Genomic DNA, 7,049 nt, shown 5'->3' with positions numbered 1-7,049 from the left:
AAAAAAAAAAAGAATCCACCTGCCAATGCAGGGGACATGGGTTCAAGCCCTGGTCCGGGAAGATCCCACATGCCACAGAGCAACTAAGCCCATGAGCCACAACTACTGAGCCTGCACTCTAGAGCCTGTGAGCCACAACTACTGAACCCATGAACCACAACTATTGAAGCCCGTGCACCTAGAGCCCGTGCTCTGCAACAAGAGAAGCCACTGCAATGAGAAGCCTGTGCACTGCAACGAAGAGTAGCCCCCGCTCACAACTAGAGAAAGCCTGGGTGCAACAACGAAGACCCAACGCAGCCAAAAATAAAGTAAATAAAATAAATAAATTTTTTAAAAAGATTATAAAAAAAAGTTTAAAAAAATCAAATGTCTAAAGCTATACCAAAATCTTCTTTGGGTGTAATTTTTATTGGCAAGTTCTATTCTCTGTTATATCTAGCAATATTTCTAACCTATACACCAAATGCTAAGAATTTCAGAGGGCCTTGATAAATAGCACCCCTCTCTCCTGCTGAGATTATTATACAGTTAAAAAAAAAGACATACCAACCCTTAGGCAACCAAAATATCACCTTTATGATTGATAGAGGCGAAGCTAGAGGATGCAAGTTAGTGTGACAGCCAAATGTGCCTGCTAACTGAACCCTAGAACTAGGCAGACTAATTAATTCAGATATAGGCAGTACTGATGAGAGCTCTACTCTTTGTGATGGGAGGTGGGTGGTCTGATCCAGGAGGAATTACTGCATGGAAAGCAGAAGTTATCCTGCTTCCCAGTTCTTGCTTCCCTCAGACTTTTATGCTCCACAAGGAAAAGAGTGGAAACCAAGCCAATCAGGTTTAATTTATTTCATCCAAAGTGTAGACCTCCAATGCATCACTGATTGCTCTCTGGGATAGATTAAGTTAAGGGGTTAAATTACACTAACCGAGTTACCGCTACATTGATGGATATATCAGAAATTGGTGATTTGTATTTCTCCCTAAAATCAATAAATGGAGTAAAAAATATGCAAAAGCATGATAGAAAAAAATTCCCTGCATTAAAGGAAAAAATATGCCTACTAAAATGAAACACTATGAATTCCACTTTTACCCATGAAGAAATTTAGTGATGGAGATATATATATATATATATATATATATATATATATATATATATATATATCCATTTCAACTAATGACAGCAGAGCAATTAGATGTCAATAAGTAAAAAAATAAAACTTGACCCAAACTTCATACTTTATAAAAAAAATTATTCAAAATGGATAGTGTACTGAAATTATAAAATTATAACAGTTAAAGTGCTATTACCAAAAGACAGGACAGGGCTTCCCTGGTGGCGCAGTGGTTGAGAGTCCGTCTGCTGATGCAGGGGACACGGGTTCATGCCCCGGTCCGGGAAGATCCCACATGCCGCGGAGCGGCTGGGCCTGTGAGCCATGGCCGCTGGGCCTGCGTGTCTGGAGCCTGTGCTCCGCAACGGGAGAGGCCACAGCAGTGAGAGGCCCGCGTACCAGAAAAAAAAAAAAAAAAGACAGGACAATGATTGTTGAGGAACCTTAAAGAAAATGTCCTCAGCTAGTGACTGATTTGTAAGTATCTTTCCCAGTCAGAAGTATCAATGCTGTCTGGCATCCACTGTTATTTATTCATGTATTCATTCATTCATTTATGTCACTCTTCTTGGAGGAGTTCAAAACACCAGAAAATGAAGTGTTTGTTCTCCAGGCACTACATCTGCTGATCTGTCATCACGTTAATCCTGCAGAGGAGGTTAACACAGAACCTCGGATGGGGTACCCTTGCGGTGCAGCAAGCACACTGCATTGGCTGAATTATGGCAGGAAAGTAGGGAGACTGCTATGACTAGCTCCCCAGACACCTCTTCTGTGCTGAGCTTCACAGATAGGATTCCTTTGAATTTTTAATTTTTTTTCATTAAAATTCATTTTTTTCAGTAAGGTATCGTTGATGTACAATATTATATGTTTCAGGTGTACAACAAAATGATTCACAATTTTTAAAGGTTATATTCCACTTATAGTTATTATAAAATATTGGCTATATTCCCTATGCTGTACAATATATCCCTGTAGCTTATTTATTTTATACATAGTAGTTTGTACCTCTTAATCCCGTACTCCTATCTTGCCCCTCCACCTTTCCCTCTCCCCACTGGTAACTGCTAGTTGGTTCTCTACAGAACTCTGAATCTTTGGGGTTCTTGGTAATTCTGCTCTCACTTTAGTCATTCTTATCAGAAACAGCACAAAAACAGAAAATAGAAAAAAGGCAATAGCAGTGGTATTTTCACAACCATAAAAGGCTCTCTGGTTGATGATCTTCTGACCCTTTGCCTGCTTTCTATCACCCAACAGCACAATATTTATTAAAACATACCAAAAGCCAAAAGTAGGCTGGTTGCTGGCCACAAAGTTAATTTAAAGAGCTGAAGTAGGAAGATTACAGAACAGGAGAGCTATGAGAATTACTTTCTGCGGAAAACTAAACAGCCAGGAAAGCAGTGGAGCATTTGTAACCCTGTCTGAAATCAGTGCAAATGTGGGGAGCTGCTCCAGTATATCTGGCACACATTCCCTTCCCATGTTACCATATCAGAAGCAATATTAGCAGTGGTTTACCAATATCAAAAATCAACATTAGATATGAGCAATGATATACTAATAATTAGATTTAGAAACTGCTGTGTTGATTTTTATCATTAATGACTGCATATTCTATTTCTTATAAGTCAATTTCATTCAAGTTCTTAAAGTCTGTTTTAGTTTTTAAAAGTAAGTTAAAGACTTTCACTTATATATTCATTGTTTTCTATGTCATCTCTTGATGAGCCAGATTTGACTCTTTCATACAAAGAAATGCTAGGTCCTTCTGCCTGGCTTTCAACAGAAGGTCCCAGTAGCAGCAGTAAAGGGAATTGGTGACCTTGTAGGAAGTCTGTCCCTCCAGTCCCTTGATAAGCACTACTGGCCTTTGCTCACTCTCAGGCAAAGTCCTATGCTGATGATGTTTCAAGCCTGCTTTCACTGCTGGTTCATCTTATAGAAAAATTCATCTGCTGTCAACAAGTGGACTTAACATTTTCAAGAAGATTTGCAATATCAGAAAGCTCTTTTTTTTTTTTTTTTTTACCGTTTTTACAGCTTAAAAACACTACAATTTGCATATTACCTCTTACACAAATTCTTTCTTGCTTTATCTGATTGCATTCATGACAATGTAACAATCTTCCATACATGAAGATAACGACTTTGGATTTTATAGCTACTTTATATACTGTATATTTATATATTATATATGTGAAGTAGGTATTTTTACCCCTTTTTTGGAGGTAAGGAAAAAGGTCCACTTATATGCTCGAAGAACTCCTAGCTAGTAAGTGGAAGAAGGAAAACTTGGACTCGGGTTTTCTGAACAAGTCCACCAAGCTTTGCACCTCTACTCAAAAAATAATAATAACCACTTACGTTTTCATGACACTTGGAAATATTGAAAGCACTTTGCACATATGATCTCATCTGATCCCGGAAGTATGCTACGAAGTACACAGGACCAAGTATTGATTCTGCATTTTACAGATGTAAAAACCAAGGCCCTGAGAGCGGATGTAGGGGGTAAAATGATTTATCTAAGAGCAAACAACTTTCAAGTGGCAAACTCAGAGCTAGAAGCCAGGCAGTGAGACTCTTACTCAATCATTCTCTAGTTCCACTGGATCAGCTTGTGCGTTAGCCTCTTATTCAAATGCTTCTCAGTTGATCTCATTAAATTTGTGATAAACAGTTTGGCCTCCATGCATGAAGAAAACTGGACTACTTTGGATTTTATGAGGATTGGGGGATATTTTTATAGGGAGAAAACTTCTTTTGAAGAGTTCTGCTCAATAGTACTTTTTTTAAAAGTGATGAATCCTGATGATAGTGATGGTGATGATGGAGATTAAAATAACTGTCAATTATTGCCAATGTGTTTGTGTGATTCTGTTTAGCTTTCCAATCATGGAAATTTATGCCCAACCTGTTTAAATACTGTTTTGTTTTGTTTGTTTTGCTTTGTTTTGTTTTGTCTCACAAAATTGATGATTGCATTGTGAGCGTTATGAATTAACATTAAAGAGATGTCTTTAAATAACTCAAGCTTTTATTTTAAAAATTAATTATTTGGAAAAATTATCATAAACTACTTTGTAGGCATAGGAAAACTCTGTTAATTGGTTTAAATGAGCTAAGATTGGGAATTCCCTGGCAGTCCAGGGAGTAGGACTTGGCGCTTTCACTGCTGGGGCCCAGGTTTGATCTCTGGTTGGGGAACTAAGGTCCAGCAAGATGTGTGGTATGGCCAAAACACGAACCCGTGTCCCCTGCATCGGCAGGCGGACTCTCAACCACTGCGCCACCAGGGAAGCCCTCTCTTTCTTTTCACATCAAAGTATAGTTGATTTACAATGTTGTGTTAGCTTCTGGTGTACAGCAAAGTGATTCAGTTTTATATATATATATTCTTTTTCATATTGTTTTCCATTATAGTTTATTACAGGATATTGAATATCGTTTCCTGTGCTATGCAGTAGGACCTTGTTGTTTATCTATTTTGTATACAGTAGTTTGTATCTGCTAATCCCAAACTTCTAATTTCTTCCCCCCCCCCCGACTCTCTTTCCTGTTTGGTAACCATAAGTTTGTTTTCTATGTTTGTGAGTCTGTTTCTGTTTTGTAAATAAATTCACTTATATCATATTTTAGAGTCCATATATAAGTGACATCATATGATATTTGTCATTCTCTGACTTACTTCACTTGGTATGATGATCTCCAGGTCCATCCATGTCGCTGCAGATGACATTATTTCATTCTTTTTTAATGGCTGAGTAATAGTCCATTATATATATGTACCACATCTTCCTTATATATACCACATCTTCTATATTAATTCGTCTGTTGGTGGACACTTGGGTTGATTCCATATCTTGGCTATCGTAAATAGTGCAGCTATGAACTTTGGGATGCATGTATCTTTTCAAATTAGTGTTTTCATATTTTCTGAATAGACGCCCAGGAGTGGGAATCCTGGATCCTATGGCAACTCTATTCTTAGTTTTTTGAGGAACCTCTATACTGTTCTCCATAGTGGCTGCACCAACTTACATTCCCACCAATGGTGTAAGAGGGTTCCTTTTTCTCCACACCCTCTCCAGCATTTATTATTTGTAGGCTTTTTAATTATGGCCATTCTAACCAGTGTGAGATAATACCTCATTGTAGTTTTGATTTGCATGTCTCTAATAATTAGCAATGTTGAGCATCTTTTCATGTGCCTATTGGCCACCTGTATGTCTTCTTTGGAGAAATGTCTATTAAGTCTTCTGCCCATTTTTTGATTGGGTTGTCTTTCTTGTTGCTGTTGAGTTGTATGAGCTATTTGTAGATTTTGGAAATTAAGCCCTTGTCAGTCTCATTGCTTGCAAATATTTTCTCCCAGTCCATAGGTTGCTTTTTCATTTTGTTTATGGTTTCTTTTGCTGTGCAAAATCTTATAAGTTTGATTAGGTCCTATTTGTTTATTTTTGTATATAACAGTTATTTTTAAATAGAACTATTAAAGATGGGGTCAAAACAGCTTCCTCCAATTAATTTTCCACTATAACAAAAAAATTGTGTACTTCAGCTCCATGTAGTATCACATGGAAATCTAGACATCTTTGAAATTTGCTTGACTTAGTAGGAAGAGTTCAGATAGCTTGCCTTTGTTGAATAAAAATACAACTGTGATTCAGAAGGTTTAAAAAATTCTCTCCAGGACTTCCCTGGCGGTCCACTGGTTAAAACTCTGTGTTCCCAATGCAGGGGACATGGGTTCAATCCCCGGTTAGGAACTAAGATCCCACATGCCACATGGTGTGGCCTAAAAAATAATTTAAAAAATTAAAGATTCTCTCCAAATATTAGTATCAGTGAATATGAGGACATTTACAGAAAGATAATGAGGGGATAACATTCCCCTCTTTTGTTAGAAGATAAGCTTTATTCCTGCCAAAATGAATTCCTATTTCTCCCCAAAATGGTGTATGTGTGTGTGTATGAAAATATTTTGCCAACTAATGGACACTAGTCACATATCAATTTAATTTTTTTATCGCTACCCCATTAAAGAGTTAAAACTATTTGTTTGCTTCCCTTTAGCGCTTAGTGTCTGATTACTAGGCAATAGAGCTTCATGGATAATAAAGGTGAAATCACCAATGAAATTTTTTTAAGAAAAAGAAAAAAATCCAGCTATGCCAAAGTTCTGAGAGTTCCATGTTGTGCAACAAAGCCACTGGCTTTGAAACAGTGCCACGACTCCAGCACCTTGTGCCAGATACTACATTTACTCAGGGTCATTTGGGCAAAAGTAATGAAAAATATTAAAGCAATGTTTACATAGCAGATATGCAATATCAATCATGTTATGTACATTGGTGATAAGAGTAAGGATTGGGTTGTTTGGGCGAAAAGTGACATTTTCTCTTAAGTAGTGGAAAATTACCAGCAGACTGTGTGTTTGAGTTCTCTGCTTAACTTTATTTCTTTATTCTTTCTTCATGCAGCTGCACTGTAAAGCATTGTGACAGCAAAAAAAAAAGGTATCACCAGACATGTTTTCTAGAAGTGATCTAAGAGTCAAAGAAACATGCTGATAAACTATAAATTACACATTGTCCAGTTTGTTATTTCTATGATGACATAAATGGGCAAAGTGTGGGAGCAATAATTATGCTCAGAAAATGCTTATTAATTGCCCTCAAGAAGACCACAATCCAGCTCCTACCTCTCCCAGCCTCTCTCTGATAACAAATTCTAAAGACTTACAATGCAAGTGAACATCCCGCAGTTCTGCTTAGCAATATAGCTAAGATCCACCAATAGGTTTAAGTTAAGAGTTGTCTTGTGGCCCCAAATGTGGTTTTCTTTGAAACCCACTGAGCTGTAGCTGTTCCTCAAACCCAAGCAAGGCTTGCTCCATCCTAGTGCCTAGCTTTGCTG

The sequence above is a fragment of the Lipotes vexillifer genome, unplaced genomic scaffold (assembly GCF_000442215.2).
Source record: "Lipotes vexillifer unplaced genomic scaffold, Lipotes_vexillifer_v1.1 scaffold19, whole genome shotgun sequence".
In the NCBI taxonomy this organism is placed as follows: Eukaryota; Metazoa; Chordata; class Mammalia; order Artiodactyla; family Lipotidae; genus Lipotes; species Lipotes vexillifer.
The sequence above is the reverse complement of the archived record's forward strand: the minus strand, read 5'-3'. Positions refer to the sequence as shown.